The sequence below is a fragment of the Eschrichtius robustus genome, chromosome 17 (assembly GCF_028021215.1).
Source record: "Eschrichtius robustus isolate mEscRob2 chromosome 17, mEscRob2.pri, whole genome shotgun sequence".
NCBI classification, from domain to species: domain Eukaryota; kingdom Metazoa; phylum Chordata; class Mammalia; order Artiodactyla; family Eschrichtiidae; genus Eschrichtius; species Eschrichtius robustus.
The window spans coordinates 72,816,034-72,835,276 of record NC_090840.1 but is presented as its reverse complement, the minus strand read 5'-3'; positions in this window follow the sequence as shown (position 1 = coordinate 72,835,276).

Here is a 19,243-nt window from a genome sequence, read left to right as displayed (position 1 = left end):
ACAAGGCTGGGGCTCAGAAAACAGGAGCAAGGTCACAGCAAAGGGTAATGGAAAGAAACCCCGGTTCCAGGCCTGAGAAGCAGGGAGGGATGAATTATCAGGCTCCACCTATGGCCCACCTGGGAGTGGAGATGGAATCGGCAGTCATCCTGCCCTGATCTCATACTCCATTTCAGTTCATTTACATTAACATCAAATGGAGGGCTGCAGTGTGTCCACGGGAAACCAAAGTCACTTAAATATCCATGGCTGCTTCTTGACACTTAGCCAAAAGCGAGACCATACAGAAGACATGAGTGGCAAATCCGCTACACATAGAATGTACAAGATTTAGAGAATGATGAGCACATATATTTGTAAACATGCATCTGCACATATCAAAATGCACACACATATATGCTGCCATATACCTAATCGTACTTGTTCACAGACCACATGCATATGCAAACTCATATGCACATGTAACAGTGAATGTGTAGAAGAGTACACATATTAGAATATACTATGTATATGCACACATATATACATAAAGATAGATGTATAGATAAATAGGTACACATGTTCACATATGATATATACATATACATGCACACATATGTAAATACCCCAGTATGAAAAATCATGAGCTGAACTGACTAGGCTTGGGTCCATTCTACATGGAAAGAAAGTTGGATCTGAAAGAATGCCAGAGCCAGACCTGGCTTTAGGCCCTGGCTCACATGCACCCAGTGTTCTGCACAGGTCGGATCTTCCTCTGAACCTCAGTTCTGTGCTATTGTTTATCTATTTTTATTTTATTTTATTTTTGCATATAAGAAGCTCCATGTATCAGGATTGTCACAGAAGCTCAAAGAGATTCCCAGAAGAAATGTCATTTGTTGAAGCGGGTGACCCGTCACCCAATTTGATTCCCTATCAAAGGCAGAGAAAATTGCATCAGAAAAGGGATGGGTGTATAACATTAAGAAATTGATTTTGGGTTCTTCTTAGAATGCCTGGGAGTTAAAAAGGAGGAAAGAAAGCTATGCACCATACAGGCATACCTCACTTTATTGTGCTTCGTATATATTGTGTTTTTTCCAAATCGAAGGTTTGTGGCAAGTCTATCCGTGCCATTTTTCCAACAGCATTTGCTCACTTTATGTCTCTGTGTCACATTTTGGTAATTCTCTCAATATTTCAAATGTTTTCATTATTATGATATCTGTTATGGTGATCTGTGATGAGTGATCTTTGATGTTGCTACTGTAATTGTTTTGAGGTGCCACGAACCATACCTGCATAAGATGGAGAACTTAACTGATAAATGTTGTGCATGTTCTGACTGCTCCATCCACTGGCCATTCCCCCATCTCTCTCCCTCTCCTCAGGCCTCCCTGTTCCCTGAGATGCAACAATATTGAAATTAGGCCAATTAATAACCCTAAAACGGGCTCTAAGTGTTCAAGTGAAAGGAAGAGTTGCACATCTTTCACTTTAAAATCAAAAGCTAGAAATATTTAAGCTTAGTGAGGAAGGCATGCTGAAAGCCGAAATAGGCCAAAATCTAGGCCTCTTGAGACAAACAGTTAGCCAAGTTGTGAACGCAAAGGAAAAGTTCTTGAAGAAAATTTAACAGTCAACACATGAATGATAAGAAAGTGAAACAGCTTTATTGCTGAATATGGAGAAAGTTTTAGTGGTCCGGATAGAAGATCAAACCAACCACAACATTCCCTTAGGACAAAACCTGATCCAGAGCAAGGCCCTAGCTGTCTTCAATTTCATGAAGTCTGTAAGAGGTGAGGAAGCTGCAAAAGTGTAAAGCTAGCAAGTTGGTTCATGAGATTTCAGGAAAAATCCACCCCCATAACATAAACGTGCAAGGTGAAGCAGCAAGTGCTTACTTATGTAGAAGCTGCAGTAAGTCATCCAGAAGATCTAGTTAAGATAATTAATAAAGGTGGGTATGCTAAAAAACAGATTTTCAATGTAGATAAAACAGCCTTATTTTGGAAGAAGATGCCATCTAGCACTTTTATAGCTCAAGAGGAGAAGTCAATGCCTGGCTTCAAGGCTTCAAAGGACAGGCTCACTCTTTTGTTAAGGACTATTGCAGCTGGTGACTTTAAGTTGAAGCCAATGTTCATTTAGCATTCCAGAAAATCCTGGGACCCCTAAGAATTATGCTAAATCTACTCTGCCTGTGCTCTGGAAATGGAACAACAAAGCCTGGTTTAGAATATGGTTTACTGAATTTTTTTAAAAAATTAATTAATTTATTTATTTTTGGCTGTGCTGGGTCCTCGCCTCTGTGTGAGGGCTTTCCCTAGTTGCGGCGAGCGGGGGCCACTCTTCATCGCGGCCTCTCGTTGCGGAGCACAGGCTCCAGACGTGCAGGCTCAGTAGTTGTGGCTCACGGGCCCAGTTGCTCCGCGGCATGCGGGATCCTCCCAGACCAGGGCTCGAACCCGTGTCCCCGGCATTGGCAGGCAGACTCTCAACCACTGCACCACCAGGGAATCCCTTACTGAATATTTTAAATCCACTGTTGAGACATACTGCTTAGAAAAAAAATTCCTTTCAAAATATTACTGCTCATTGACAATGTACCTAGTCACCCAAGAGCTCTGATGTGGATGTACAAAGAGATTAATGTTGTTTTCATGTCTGCTAACACAACATGTATTCTGCAGCCCATGGATAAAGGAGTAATTTTGAATATTAAATCTTATTATTTAAGAAATTCATTTCACAAGACTATAGCTGCCATACATAGTGATTCCTCTAATGGATCTGGGCAAAGTAAATTGAAAACCTTCTGGAAAAGATTCATCATTCTAGATGCCATTGAGAACATTTGTGATTCATGGGAAGAGGTCAAGACATCAACATTAACAGGAGTTTGTAAGAAGTTGATTTCAACCCTCATAGATGACTTTGAGGGGGTCAAGACTTTAATGGAGGGAGCAACTGCACGTCTGGAAATAGCAAGAGAACTAGAATTAGAAGTGGATCCTGTAATTACATCCAATTCAGATGTAACTGAATTGCTGTGATCTCGATAAAATTTGAAAGGATGAGGAGTTGCTTTTCTTATGGATGAGTGACGAAAGTGGTTTCTTGAGATGGAATCTACCCCTGGTGAAGATGCTGTGAAGCTTGTTAAAATGACAACAAAGGATTTAGAATATTACATAAACTTAGCTGATAAAGCAGCGCCAGGATTTGGGAGGATTAACTCCAATTTCGGAAGATGTTCTACTGGGTGTAAGACGCTGTCAAACAGCACTGTATGCTGCAGAGAAATTGTTTATAAAGGGAAATATCAATCATTGCAGCAAAGTTCACTGCTGTTTGTTTTATTTTAAGAATTGTCACAGCTGCCCCAATCTTCAGCAACCACCACCCAAATCAGTCAGCAGCCATCGACATTGAGGCAAAACCCTCCACTGGAAAAAAGGTTACAACTTGCTGAAGATTCAGATGATGTTTAGCTTTTTTTAGCAATGAAATATTTTAATTAAGGTATGTACTTTTTGTAGACATAATGCTATTGAATGCTTAATAGACTATAGGATAGTGTAAACATAACTTTTGTATGCACTGGGAAACGAAAAAATTTGTGTGACTCACTTTATTGTGATATTCTCTTTGTTCTGGTGGTCTGGAACAGAGTCAGCACTATCTTTGAGATCTGCTTGTATTTTTTCTTTTTTAAAGCCCTGGGGAAATGGTTTGGTTTTTTTTTTTTTTTTTGAATTTTTGAATTTTATTTTATTTATTTTTTTATACAGCAGGTTCTTATTAGTTATCCATTTTATACATATTAGTGTATACATGTCAATCCCAATCTTGCAATTCATCACACCACCACCACCACCCCGCCACTTTCCCCGCTTGGTGTCCATACGTTTGTTCTCTACATCTGTGTCTCTATTTCTGCCTTGCAAACCAGCTCATCTGTACCATTCTTCTAGGTTCCACGTACATGCATTAATATACGATATTTGTTTTTCTCTTTCTCACTTCACTTCGTATGACAGTCTCTAAATCCATCCACGTCACTACAAATGACTCAATTTTGTTCCTTTTTATGGCAGAGTAATATTCTATTGTATATATGTACCACATCTTCTTTAGCCATTTGCCTGTCGATGGGCACTTAGCTTGCTTCCATGACCTGGCTATTGTAAATAGTGCTGCAGTGAACATTGGGGCGTATGTGTCTTTTTGAATTATGGTTTTCTCTGGGTACATGCCCAGTAGTGGGATTGCTGGGTCATATGGTAATTCTATTTTTAGTTTTTTAAGGAACCTCCATACTGTTCTCCATAGTGGCTGTATCAATTTACATTCCCGCCAACAGTGAAAGAGGGTTCCCTTTTCTGCACACCCTCTCCAGCATTTATTGTTTGTAGATTTTCTGATGATGCCCATTCTAACTGGTGTGAGAATGGTGTAACTCATTGTAGTTTTGATTTGCATTTCTCTAATAATTATTGATGTTGAGCAGCTTTTCATGTGCTTCTTGGCCATCTGTATGTCTTCTTTGCAGAAATGTCTATTTAGGTCTTCTGCCCATTTTTGGATTGTGTTGTTTGTTTCTTTAATATTGAGCTGCATGAGCTGTTTATATATTTTGGAGATTAATCCTTTGTCAGTTGACTCGTTTGCAAATATTTTCTCCCATTGTGAAGGTTGTCTTTTCATCTTGTTTATGGTTTCTTTTGCTCTGCAACAGCTTTTAAGTTTCATTAGGTCCCATTTGTTTATTTTTGTTTTTATTTCCATTTCTCTAGGAGGTGGATCAAAAAAGATCTTGCTGTGATTTATGTCAAAGACTGTTCTTCCTATGTTTTCCTCTAGGAGTTTTATAGTGACCAGTCTTACATTTAGGTCTCTAATCCACTTTGAGTTTATTTTTGTGTATGGTGTTAGTGAGTGTTCTAATTTCATTCTTTTACATGTAGCTGTCCAGTTTTCCCAGCATCACTTATTGAAGAGACTGTCTTTTCTCCACTGTATATCCTTGCCTCCTTTTTCATAGATTAGTTGACTATAGGTGCATGGGTTTATCTCTGGGCTTTCTATCCTGTTCCATTGATCTGTATTTCTGTTTTTGTGCCAGTACCATATTGTCTTGATTATTGTAGGTTTGTAGTATAGTCTGAAGTCTGGGAGTCTGATTTCTCCAGCTCCATTATTTTCCCTCAAGACTGCTTTGGCTATTCGGGGTCTTTTGTGTCTCCATACAAATTTTAAGATTTTTTGTTCTAGTTCTGTAAAAAATACCACTGGTAATTTGATAGGGATTGCACTGAATCTGTAGATTGCTTTGGGTAGTATAGTCATTTTCACAATATTGATTCTTCCAATCCAGGAACATGGTATATCTCTCCATCTGTTTCTATCATCTTTAATTTCTTTCATCAGTGTCTTATAGTTTTCACATACATGTCTTTTGTCTCCCTAGGTAGGTTTATTCCTAGGTATTTTATTCTTTTTGCTGCAATGGTAAATGGGAGTGTTTCCTTAATTTCTCTTTCAGATTTTTCATCATTAGTGTATAGGAATGCAAGAGATTTCTGTGCGTTAATTTTGTATCCTGAAATTTTACCAAATTCATTGATTAGCTCTGGTAGTTTTCTGGTGGCATTTTTAGTATTCTCTATGTATAGTATGATGTCATCTGCAAACAGTGACAGTTTTACTTCTTCTTTTCCAATTTGTATTCCTTTTATTTCTTTTTCTTCTCTGATTGCCGTGGCTAGGACTTCCAAAACTATGTTGAATAATAGTGGCGAAAGTGGACATCCTTGTCTTGTTCCTGATCTTAGAGGAAATGCTTTCAGTTTTTCACCATTGAGAATGATGTTTGCTGTGGGTTTGTCATATAAGGCCTTTATTATGTTGAGGTAGGTTCCCTCTATGCCCACTTTCTGGAGAGTTTTTTTTATCATAAATGGATGTTGAATTTTGTCAAAAGCTTTTTCTGCCTCTATTTAGTTGATCATACGTTTTTTATTCTTCAGTTTGTTAATATGGTGTATCAAATTGATTGATTTGTGTATATTGAAGAATCCTTGCATCCGTGGAATAAATCCCACTTGATCATGCTGTATGATCCTTTTAATGTGTTGTTGGATTCTGTTTGCTAGTATTCTGTTGAGGATTTTAGCATCTATATTCATCAGTGATATTAGTCTGTAATTTTCTTTTTTTGTAGTATCTTTGTCTGGTTTTGGTATCAGGGTGATGGTGGCTTCATAGAATGAGTTTGGGAGTGTTCCTTCCTCTGCAATATTTTGGAAGAGTTTGAGAAGGATGGGTGTTAGCTCTTCTGTAAATGTTTGATAGAATTCACCTGTGAAGCCATCTGGTCCTGGGCTTTTGTTTGTTGGAAGATTTTTAATCACAGTTTCAATTTCATGACTTGTGATTGGTCTGTTCATATATTCTGTTTCTTCCTGGTTCAGTCTTGGAAGGTTATACCTTTCTAAGAATTTGTCCGTTTCTTCCAGGTTGTCCATTTTATTGGCATAGAGTTGCTTGTAGTAGTCTCTTAGGATGCTTCGTATTTCTGCAGTGTCTGTTGTAACTTCTCCTTTTCCATTTCTAATTTTATTGATTTGAGTCCTCTCCCTCTTTTTCTTGATGAGTCTGGCTAATGGTTTATCAATTTTGTTTATCTTCTCAAAGAACCAGCTTTTAGTTTTATTGATCCTTGCTATTGTCTTCTTTGTTTCTATTTTGTTTATTTCTGGTCTGATCTTTATGATTTCTTTCCTTCTGCTAACTCTGGGTTTCGTTTGTTCTTCTTTCTCTAATTCCTTTAGGTGTAAGGTTAGATGGTTTATTTGAGATTTTTCTTGTTTCTTGAGGTAGGCTTGTATTGCTATACACTTCCCTCTTAGAACTGCTTTTGCTGCATCCCATAGGTTTTAGATCATCGTGTTTTCATTGTCATTTGTCTATAGGTACTTTTCGATTTCCTTTTGATTTCTTCAGTGATCTCTTGGTTATTTAGTAAGGTATTGTTTAGCCTCCAATGTGTTTGTGTTTTTTACGTTTTTTCCCCTGTAATTGATTTCTAATCTCATACCATTGTGGTCAGAAAAGATGCTTGATCTGATTTCAATTTTCTAAAATTTACTGAGGCTTGATTTGTGATCCAAGATGTGATCTATCCTGGAGAATGTTCCGTGCACACTTGAGAAGAAAGTGTAATCTGCTGTTTTTGGATGGAATATCCTATAAATATCAATTAAATCTATCTGGTCTATTGTGTCATTTAAAGCTTGTGTTTCCTTATATCTTTTCATTTTGGATGATGTGTCCATTGGTGTAAGTGAGTTGTTAAAGTTCCCCACCATTATTATGTTACTGTCGATTTCCTGTTTTATAGCTGTTAGCAGTTGCCTTATGTACTGAGGTGCTCCTATGTTGGGTGCATATATATTTATAATTGTTATATCTTCTCCCTGGATTGATCCCTTGATCATTATGTAGTGTCCTTCCTTGTCTCTTGTAACATTCTTTATTTTAAAGTCTATTTTCTCTGATATGAGTATTGCTACTCCAGCTTTCTTTTGATTTCCATTTGCATGGAATATCTTTTTCCATCCCCTCACTTTCAGTCTGTATGTGTCCCTAGGTCTGAAGTGGGTCTTTTGTAGATAGCATATATATGGGTTTTGTTTTTGTATCCATGCAGCGAGCCTGTGTCTTTTGGTTGGAGCATTTAATCCATTCACATTTAAGGTAATTATTGATATGTATATTCCTATGACCATTTTCTTAATTGTTTTGGGTTTGTTTTTGTAGGTCCTTTTCTTCTCTTGTGTTTCCCACTTGCAGAAGTTCCTTTAGCATTTGTTGTAGAGCTGGTTTTGTGGTGCTGACTTCTCTTAGCTTTTGCTTGTCTGTAAAGCTTTTGATTTCTCCGTCGAATCTGAATGAGATCCTTTCCGGGTAGGGTAATCTTGGTTGTAGATTCTTCCCTTTCATCACTTTAAGTATATCATGCCACTCCCTTCTGGCTTGTAGAGTTTCTGCTGAGAAATCAGCTGTTAACCTTATGGGAGTTCCCGTGTATGTTATTTGTTGTTTTTCCCTTGTTGCTTTCAGTAATTTTTCTTTGTCTTTAATTTTTGTCAACTTGATTACTATGTCTCGGCATGTTTCTCCCTGGGTTTATCCTGCCTGTGACTCTCCGTGCTTCCTGGACTTGGGTGGCTATTTCCTTTATCGTGTTAGGGAAGTTTTCGACTATAATCTCTTCAAGTATTTTCTCGGGTCCTTTCTCTCTCTCTTCTCCTTCTGGGACCCCTATAACGTGAATATTGTTGCATTTAATGTTATCCCAGATGTCTCAGGCTGTCTTCATTCCTTTTTATTCTTTTTTCTTTATTGTGTTCCTTGGCAGTGAATTCCACTATTTTGTCTTCCAGGTCACTTATCTGTTGTTCTGCCTCAGTTATTCTGCCATTGATTCCTTCTTGTGTATTTTTCATTTCAATTATTGTATTGTTCATCTCTGTGTGTTTGTTCTTTAATTCTTCTAGGTCTTTGTTAAACGTTTCTTGCATCTTCTCAATCTTTGCCTCCATCCTTTTCCCGATGTCCTGGATCATCTACACTATCATTATTCTGAATTCTTTTTCTGGAAGGTTGCCTATCTCCCCTTCATTTAGTTGTTTTTCTGGGGTTTTATCTTGTTCCTTCATCTGGTACATAGCCCTCTGCCTTTTCATCTTGTCTGTCTTTCTGTGAATGTGGTTTTTGTTCCACAGGCTGCGGGATTGAAGTTCTTCTTGCTTCTGTTGTCTGCCCTCTGATGGATGAGGCTATCTAAGAGGCTTGTGCAAACTTTCGGATTGGAGGGACTGGTGGTGGGTAGAGTTGGGTGTTTCTGTGGTGGGCAGAGCTCAGTAAAAAGTTAATCCGCTTGTCTGCTGATGGGTGTGGCTGGGTTCCCTCCCAGTTGGTTGCTTGGCCTGAGGCGACCCAACATTGGAGCCTACCCGGCTCTTTGGTGGTGCTAATGGAGGACTCTGGGAGGGCTCACGCCAGGGAGTACTTCCGGAACTGCTGCCAGTGTCCTTGTACTCACGGTGAGCCACAGCCACCCCCCGCCTCTGCAGGAGACCCTCCAACAGTAGCAGGTAGGTCTGGTTCAGTCTCCTATGGGGTCACTGCTCCTTTCCCTGGGTCCTGATGCGCATACTGCTTTGTGTGTGCCCTCCAGGAGTGGAGTCTCTGTTTTCTCCAGTCTTGTCGAAGTCCTGCAATCAAATCCCACTAGGCTTCAAAGTATGATTCTCTAGGAATTCCTCCTCCTGTTGCTGGACCCCAGGTTGGGAAGCCTGACGTGGGGCTCAGAACCTTCACTCCAGTGGGTGGATTTCTGTGGTATAAATTTTCTCCAGTTTGTGAGTCACCCACCCAGCAGTTATGGTATTTAATTTTATTGTGATTGCGCCCCTCCTACCATCTCATTGTGGCTTCTCCTTTGCCTTTGGATGTGGGGTATCTTTTTTGGTGAGTTCCAGTGTCTTCCTGTCGATGACTGTTCAGCAGTTAGTTGTGATTTCAGTGCTCTCGCAAGAGGGAGTGAGCACATGTCCTTCTATTCTGTCATCTTGAACCCATTCTCGTCTGTCTGTATTTTGAATACTCTTGGCCTCTGTCTTTAGAGAATGGATTGTGTTGGGAGATTTTAAGCATGGGAGGGATAATAGCAGGTTTGAGTTTTGGTCTGGTCATGGTCTGGACATGAGGTGGTATATATAGGGATATCCCTAAAATAATAAAGCAGGCATTTTAAAAAAGGCTTTTGCAGCCATCCTGATGGGATGTGAAGAAGGTTTAAACCCAGGCATTGTCTGTGGGGAAGGAGAAAGGGAACTCCCTCAAATAGTACAGAAGGATGTGCTGCAAGTACTCTGTACCTGTCACCAGCCTCAGTCATTATACTGGACACCTGAGGAAGTCTTATTTTATGTCCAATATTGTATGGAGCACATGCTTATCAGCAGACTGTTGGATGACTTGTGACTCAGACCTCTTTTTATTGAGACTTGCAGATTGCTAATAGGCACTTGGGCATCAGTTTGTTTTATCAGTCTGAGGAGACCAGAAGCCCTAACTAAGAATAAAGAGTCAATGAGAAAAATTACCAGTAATCCCAACAAGATGGAACCCCAATGAGTTACTTAGAGAATAGTGCAAAGTAAACCAATAGGAAAAACTGAAAGATATGCTGGCTATACAGAACCACACACTTAATACAAATCAACGAATAAATGTAATATTAATAATAACTTAGAAATTAAAATGCTATACTAGTCATATGCTATTTTCACCTTCATGGATGTCATGGCAGTTTCAGAGATTTAAGCCTAAGTAACATCCACTAAGACTTCCAATGAACCTTTGGGGAATAATGGCTTTTATTGTGGACATTTTTAAAGAATGAGATAAGCATTTATTTTGTAACTTCACATAGACATTTCTTCTGGAGGCAGGATATGTTAGTGCTCTTTTGCTTATGTAGCAAATTACCACAAATTTAGTGACTTAAACCAACACACATTTATTATCTCAGTTTTCATGGGTCAGGAGTCCAAGCACAGCTTAACTGGGTCCTCCACACAGGGTCTCACAAGGCTTCAGTCAATGTGTCTGCTGGGCCGGGGTCTCATTGAGGCCCAGGGTATTCTACATTCACATGGCTGTTGAAGAATTCATTTTACTGAAGCTGTAGAACTTATGGTAGCTTGCTTCTTCAAGGCCATCAGGAGAATCTCTCTTACTTTTTCCATCTCTAATCACTAGACCCTCTTTTAAAGGGCTCACTTGATTAGATAAGGCCCACTCCTGATACTCTCCTAAAGAGGTTAATTTAAATTAAATTGATTAGGGACCTTAATTACATCTAAAAAATCTCTTCACTTTTGCCATGTAGCATAACACAATCATGGGAGTGATGTATCACCTTCTCCACATTCTATCAGTTAGAAGTAAGTTACAGGTTTCACCTACACTCAAAGAGAGAGGATGACACAAGTGAGTTGGTCTCTGAGGACCATCTTAGAATTCTGCCTGCTACAAAGGAGGATGGACAAGTTAATCACAGTGATTTGACTTTATCACATGAAAGTCTAAACTCAGAGCAAATCAGTGAACTCACCACTGAAGGTCAACTCTTGCATACAGAGCATTTCCTCATGAGTTTGAATACATTCTAGCTATCTTGTTTTACTTGTTTTGGTTATTCATGTCCACCACAGTGTCCATGATGTCTTCAGATAGTAAGCACTAAGATTATTAATTTTCATTTTAAATTGGGAAATTAGTGCTCAAAAGAACAAATACTTCTAAGAATGTGACTAGTCAGGTTGCTTATTGAAAGACAGGCAGTTTCTGCCTTCCTATTGATGCTTAATGTTATGTCAAATATCTGAAACATTAGAATTCATCCCATCTTTTTTTTTTTTTGAAACATTTATATTAACATATTTCCATATATATTTCCATACAAATACAAATATAAGATTTTTAGAAATTTCATGTAATGTCTGAAACATTTATATTAACATATTTCCATACAAATAAGCCAATAAAAGTTTAGTATTAGTTGTTTTGTTTGTTTTTTTATACTGCAGGTTCTTATTAGGCATCAATTTTATACACATCAGTGTATACATGTCAATCCCAATCGCCCAATTCAGCACACCACCATCCCCACCTCACCGCAGTTTTCCCCCCTTGGTGTCCATATGTCCATTCTCTACATCTGTGTCTCAACTTCTGCCCTGCAAACTGGCTCATCTGTACCATTTTTCTAGGTTCCACATACATGCATTAATATACGATATTTGTTTTTCTCTTTCTGACTTACTTCACTCTGTATGACTGTCTCTAGATCCATCCACGTCTCAACAAATGACTCAGTTTCGTTCCTTTTTATGGCTGAGTAATATTCCATTGTATATATGTACCACAACTTCTTTATCCATTCGTCTGTTGATGGGCATTTAGGTTGCTTCCATGACCTGGCTATTGTAAATAGTGCTGCAATGAACATTCGGGTGCATGTGTCTTTTTGAATTACGGTTTTCTCTGGATATATGCCCAGTAGTGGGATTGCTGGGTCATATGGTAATTCTATTTTTAGTTTTTTAAGGAACCTCCATATTGTTCTCCATAGTGGCTGTATCAATTTACATTCCCACCAACAGTGCAAGAGGGTTCCCTTTTCTCCACACCCTCTCCAGCATTTGTTGTTTGTAGATTTTCTGATGATGCCCATTCTAACAGGAGTGAGGTGATACCTCATTGTAGTTTTGATTTGCATTTCTCTAATAATTAGTGATGTTGAGCATCTTTTCATGTGCTTCGTGGCCGTCTGTATGTCTTCTTTGGAGAAATGTCTATTTAGGTCTTCTGCCCATTTTTGGATTGGGGTGTTTGTTTCTTTGATATTGAGCTGAATGAGCTGTTTATATATTTTGGAGATTAATCCTTTGTCCGTTGATTCATTTGCAAATATTTTCTCCCATTCTGAGGGTTGTCTTTTCGTCTTGTTTATGGTTGCCTTTGCTGTGCAAAAGCTTTGAAGTTTCATTAGGTCCCACTTGTTTATTTTTGTTTTTATTTCCATTACTCTAGGAGGTGGATCAAAAAAGATCTTGCTGTGATTTATGTCAAAGAGTGTTCTTCCTATGTTTTCCTCTAAGAGTTTTATAGTGTCCAGTCTTATATTTAGGTCTCTAATCCATTTTGAGTTTATTTTTGTGTATGGTGTTAGGGAGTATTCTAATTTCATTCTTTTACATGTAGCTGTCCAGTTTTCCCAGCACCACTTATTGAAGAGACTGTCTTTTCTCCATTGTATATCTCTGCCTCCTTTGTCATAGATTAGTTGACCATAGGTGCGTGGGTTAATCTCTGGGCTTTCTATCTTGTTCCATTGATCTATGTTTCTGTTTTTGTGCCAGTACCATATTGTCTTGATTACTGTAGCTTTGTAGTAGAGTCTGAAGTCAGGGAGTCTGATTCCTCCAGCTCCATTTTTTTGCCTCAAGACTGCTTTGGCTATTCGGGGTCTTTTGTGTCTCCATACAAATTTTAAGATGATTTGTTCTAGCTCCGTAAAAAATGCCATTGGTAATTTGATAGGGATTGCATTGAACCTGTAGATTGCTTTGGGTAGTATACTCATTTTCACAATGTTGATTCTTCCAATCCAAGAACATGGTATATCTCTCCATCTGTTGGTATCATCTTTAATTTCTTTCATCAGTGTCTTATAGTTTTCTGCATACAGGTCTTTTGTCTCCCTAGGTAGGTTTATTCCTAAGTATTTTATTCTTTTTGTTGCAATGGTAAATGGGAGTGTTCCCATAATTTCTCTTTCAGATTTTTCATCATTAGTGTATAGGAATGCAAGAGATTTCTGTGCATTAATTTTGTATCCTGCAACTTTACCATATTCATTAATTAGCTCTAACAGTTTTCTGGTGGCAGTTTTAGGATTCTCTATGTATAGTATCATGTCATCCGCAAACAGTGACAGTTTTACTTCTTCTTTTCCAATTTGTATTCCTTTTATTTCTTTTTCTTCTCTGATTGCCGTGGCTAGGACTTCCAAAACTATGTTGAATAATAGTGGCGAAAGTGGACATCCTTGTCTTGTTCCTGATCTTAGAGGAAATGCTTTCAGTTTTTCACCATTGAGAATGATGTTTGCTGTGGGTTTGTCATATAAGGCCTTTATTATGTTGAGGTAGGTTCCCTCTATGCCCACTTTCTGGAGAGTTTTTTTTATCATAAATGGATGTTGAATTTTGTCAAAAGCTTTTTCTGCCTCTATTTAGTTGATCATACGTTTTTTATTCTTCAGTTTGTTAATATGGTGTATCAAATTGATTGATTTGTGTATATTGAAGAATCCTTGCATCCGTGGAATAAATCCCACTTGATCATGCTGTATGATCCTTTTAATGTGTTGTTGGATTCTGTTTGCTAGTATTCTGTTGAGGATTTTAGCATCTATATTCATCAGTGATATTAGTCTGTAATTTTCTTTTTTTGTAGTATCTTTGTCTGGTTTTGGTATCAGGGTGATGGTGGCTTCATAGAATGAGTTTGGGAGTGTTCCTTCCTCTGCAATATTTTGGAAGAGTTTGAGAAGGATGGGTGTTAGCTCTTCTGTAAATGTTTGATAGAATTCACCTGTGAAGCCATCTGGTCCTGGGCTTTTGTTTGTTGGAAGATTTTTAATCACAGTTTCAATTTCATGACTTGTGATTGGTCTGTTCATATATTCTGTTTCTTCCTGGTTCAGTCTTGGAAGGTTATACCTTTCTAAGAATTTGTCCGTTTCTTCCAGGTTGTCCATTTTATTGGCATAGAGTTGCTTGTAGTAGTCTCTTAGGATGCTTCGTATTTCTGCAGTGTCTGTTGTAACTTCTCCTTTTCCATTTCTAATTTTATTGATTTGAGTCCTCTCCCTCTTTTTCTTGATGAGTCTGGCTAATGGTTTATCAATTTTGTTTATCTTCTCAAAGAACCAGCTTTTAGTTTTATTGATCCTTGCTATTGTCTTCTTTGTTTCTATTTTGTTTATTTCTGGTCTGATCTTTATGATTTCTTTCCTTCTGCTAACTCTGGGTTTCGTTTGTTCTTCTTTCTCTAATTCCTTTAGGTGTAAGGTTAGATGGTTTATTTGAGATTTTTCTTGTTTCTTGAGGTAGGCTTGTATTGCTATACACTTCCCTCTTAGAACTGCTTTTGCTGCATCCCATAGGTTTTAGATCATCGTGTTTTCATTGTCATTTGTCTATAGGTACTTTTCGATTTCCTTTTGATTTCTTCAGTGATCTCTTGGTTATTTAGTAAGGTATTGTTTAGCCTCCAATGTGTTTGTGTTTTTTACGTTTTTTCCCCTGTAATTGATTTCTAATCTCATACCATTGTGGTCAGAAAAGATGCTTGATCTGATTTCAATTTTCTAAAATTTACTGAGGCTTGATTTGTGATCCAAGATGTGATCTATCCTGGAGAATGTTCCGTGCACACTTGAGAAGAAAGTGTAATCTGCTGTTTTTGGATGGAATATCCTATAAATATCAATTAAATCTATCTGGTCTATTGTGTCATTTAAAGCTTGTGTTTCCTTATATCTTTTCATTTTGGATGATGTGTCCATTGGTGTAAGTGAGTTGTTAAAGTTCCCCACCATTATTATGTTACTGTCGATTTCCTGTTTTATAGCTGTTAGCAGTTGCCTTATGTACTGAGGTGCTCCTATGTTGGGTGCATATATATTTATAATTGTTATATCTTCTCCCTGGATTGATCCCTTGATCATTATGTAGTGTCCTTCCTTGTCTCTTGTAACATTCTTTATTTTAAAGTCTATTTTCTCTGATATGAGTATTGCTACTCCAGCTTTCTTTTGATTTCCATTTGCATGGAATATCTTTTTCCATCCCCTCACTTTCAGTCTGTATGTGTCCCTAGGTCTGAAGTGGGTCTTTTGTAGATAGCATATATATGGGTTTTGTTTTTGTATCCATGCAGCGAGCCTGTGTCTTTTGGTTGGAGCATTTAATCCATTCACATTTAAGGTAATTATTGATATGTATATTCCTATGACCATTTTCTTAATTGTTTTGGGTTTGTTTTTGTAGGTCCTTTTCTTCTCTTGTGTTTCCCACTTGCAGAAGTTCCTTTAGCATTTGTTGTAGAGCTGGTTTTGTGGTGCTGACTTCTCTTAGCTTTTGCTTGTCTGTAAAGCTTTTGATTTCTCCGTCGAATCTGAATGAGATCCTTTCCGGGTAGGGTAATCTTGGTTGTAGATTCTTCCCTTTCATCACTTTAAGTATATCATGCCACTCCCTTCTGGCTTGTAGAGTTTCTGCTGAGAAATCAGCTGTTAACCTTATGGGAGTTCCCGTGTATGTTATTTGTTGTTTTTCCCTTGTTGCTTTCAGTAATTTTTCTTTGTCTTTAATTTTTGTCAACTTGATTACTATGTCTCGGCATGTTTCTCCCTGGGTTTATCCTGCCTGTGACTCTCCGTGCTTCCTGGACTTGGGTGGCTATTTCCTTTATCGTGTTAGGGAAGTTTTCGACTATAATCTCTTCAAGTATTTTCTCGGGTCCTTTCTCTCTCTCTTCTCCTTCTGGGACCCCTATAACGTGAATATTGTTGCATTTAATGTTATCCCAGATGTCTCAGGCTGTCTTCATTCCTTTTTATTCTTTTTTCTTTATTGTGTTCCTTGGCAGTGAATTCCACTATTTTGTCTTCCAGGTCACTTATCTGTTGTTCTGCCTCAGTTATTCTGCCATTGATTCCTTCTTGTGTATTTTTCATTTCAATTATTGTATTGTTCATCTCTGTGTGTTTGTTCTTTAATTCTTCTAGGTCTTTGTTAAACGTTTCTTGCATCTTCTCAATCTTTGCCTCCATCCTTTTCCCGATGTCCTGGATCATCTACACTATCATTATTCTGAATTCTTTTTCTGGAAGGTTGCCTATCTCCCCTTCATTTAGTTGTTTTTCTGGGGTTTTATCTTGTTCCTTCATCTGGTACATAGCCCTCTGCCTTTTCATCTTGTCTGTCTTTCTGTGAATGTGGTTTTTGTTCCACAGGCTGCGGGATTGAAGTTCTTCTTGCTTCTGTTGTCTGCCCTCTGATGGATGAGGCTATCTAAGAGGCTTGTGCAAACTTTCGGATTGGAGGGACTGGTGGTGGGTAGAGTTGGGTGTTTCTGTGGTGGGCAGAGCTCAGTAAAAAGTTAATCCGCTTGTCTGCTGATGGGTGTGGCTGGGTTCCCTCCCAGTTGGTTGCTTGGCCTGAGGCGACCCAACATTGGAGCCTACCCGGCTCTTTGGTGGTGCTAATGGAGGACTCTGGGAGGGCTCACGCCAGGGAGTACTTCCGGAACTGCTGCCAGTGTCCTTGTACTCACGGTGAGCCACAGCCACCCCCCGCCTCTGCAGGAGACCCTCCAACAGTAGCAGGTAGGTCTGGTTCAGTCTCCTATGGGGTCACTGCTCCTTTCCCTGGGTCCTGATGCGCATACTGCTTTGTGTGTGCCCTCCAGGAGTGGAGTCTCTGTTTTCTCCAGTCTTGTCGAAGTCCTGCAATCAAATCCCACTAGGCTTCAAAGTATGATTCTCTAGGAATTCCTCCTCCTGTTGCTGGACCCCAGGTTGGGAAGCCTGACGTGGGGCTCAGAACCTTCACTCCAGTGGGTGGATTTCTGTGGTATAAATTTTCTCCAGTTTGTGAGTCACCCACCCAGCAGTTATGGTATTTAATTTTATTGTGATTGCGCCCCTCCTACCATCTCATTGTGGCTTCTCCTTTGCCTTTGGATGTGGGGTATCTTTTTTGGTGAGTTCCAGTGTCTTCCTGTCGATGACTGTTCAGCAGTTAGTTGTGATTTCAGTGCTCTCGCAAGAGGGAGTGAGCACATGTCCTTCTATTCTGTCATCTTGAACCCATTCTCGTCTGTCTGTATTTTGAATACTCTTGGCCTCTGTCTTTAGAGAATGGATTGTGTTGGGAGATTTTAAGCATGGGAGGGATAATAGCAGGTTTGAGTTTTGGTCTGGTCATGGTCTGGACATGAGGTGGTATATATAGGGATATCCCTAAAATAATAAAGCAGGCATTTTAAAAAAGGCTTTTGCAGCCATCCTGATGGGATGTGAAGAAGGTTTAAACCCAGGCATTGTCTGTGGGGAAGGAGAAAGGGAACTCCCTCAAATAGTACAGAAGGATGTGCTGCAAGTACTCTGTACCTGTCACCAGCCTCAGTCATTATACTGGACACCTGAGGAAGTCTTATTTTATGTCCAATATTGTATGGAGCACATGCTTATCAGCAGACTGTTGGATGACTTGTGACTCAGACCTCTTTTTATTGAGACTTGCAGATTGCTAATAGGCACTTGGGCATCAGTTTGTTTTATCAGTCTGAGGAGACCAGAAGCCCTAACTAAGAATAAAGAGTCAATGAGAAAAATTACCAGTAATCCCAACAAGATGGAACCCCAATGAGTTACTTAGAGAATAGTGCAAAGTAAACCAATAGGAAAAACTGAAAGATATGCTGGCTATACAGAACCACACACTTAATACAAATCAACGAATAAATGTAATATTAATAATAACTTAGAAATTAAAATGCTATACTAGTCATATGCTATTTTCACCTTCATGGATGTCATGGCAGTTTCAGAGATTTAAGCCTAAGTAACATCCACTAAGACTTCCAATGAACCTTTGGGGAATAATGGCTTTTATTGTGGACATTTTTAAAGAATGAGATAAGCATTTATTTTGTAACTTCACATAGACATTTCTTCTGGAGGCAGGATATGTTAGTGCTCTTTTGCTTATGTAGCAAATTACCACAAATTTAGTGACTTAAACCAACACACATTTATTATCTCAGTTTTCATGGGTCAGGAGTCCAAGCACAGCTTAACTGGGTCCTCCACACAGGGTCTCACAAGGCTTCAGTCAATGTGTCTGCTGGGCCGGGGTCTCATTGAGGCCCAGGGTATTCTACATTCACATGGCTGTTGAAGAATTCATTTTACTGAAGCTGTAGAACTTATGGTAGCTTGCTTCTTCAAGGCCATCAGGAGAATCTCTCTTACTTTTTCCATCTCTAATCACTAGACCCTCTTTTAAAGGGCTCACTTGATTAGATAAGGCCCACTCCTGATACTCTCCTAAAGAGGTTAATTTAAATTAAATTGATTAGGGACCTTAATTACATCTAAAAAATCTCTTCACTTTTGCCATGTAGCATAACACAATCATGGGAGTGATGTATCACCTTCTCCACATTCTATCAGTTAGAAGTAAGTTACAGGTTTCACCTACACTCAAAGAGAGAGGATGACACAAGTGAGTTGGTCTCTGAGGACCATCTTAGAATTCTGCCTGCTACAAAGGAGGATGGACAAGTTAATCACAGTGATTTGACTTTATCACATGAAAGTCTAAACTCAGAGCAAATCAGTGAACTCACCACTGAAGGTCAACTCTTGCATACAGAGCATTTCCTCATGAGTTTGAATACATTCTAGCTATCTTGTTTTACTTGTTTTGGTTATTCATGTCCACCACAGTGTCCATGATGTCTTCAGATAGTAAGCACTAAGATTATTAATTTTCATTTTAAATTGGGAAATTAGTGCTCAAAAGAACAAATACTTCTAAGAATG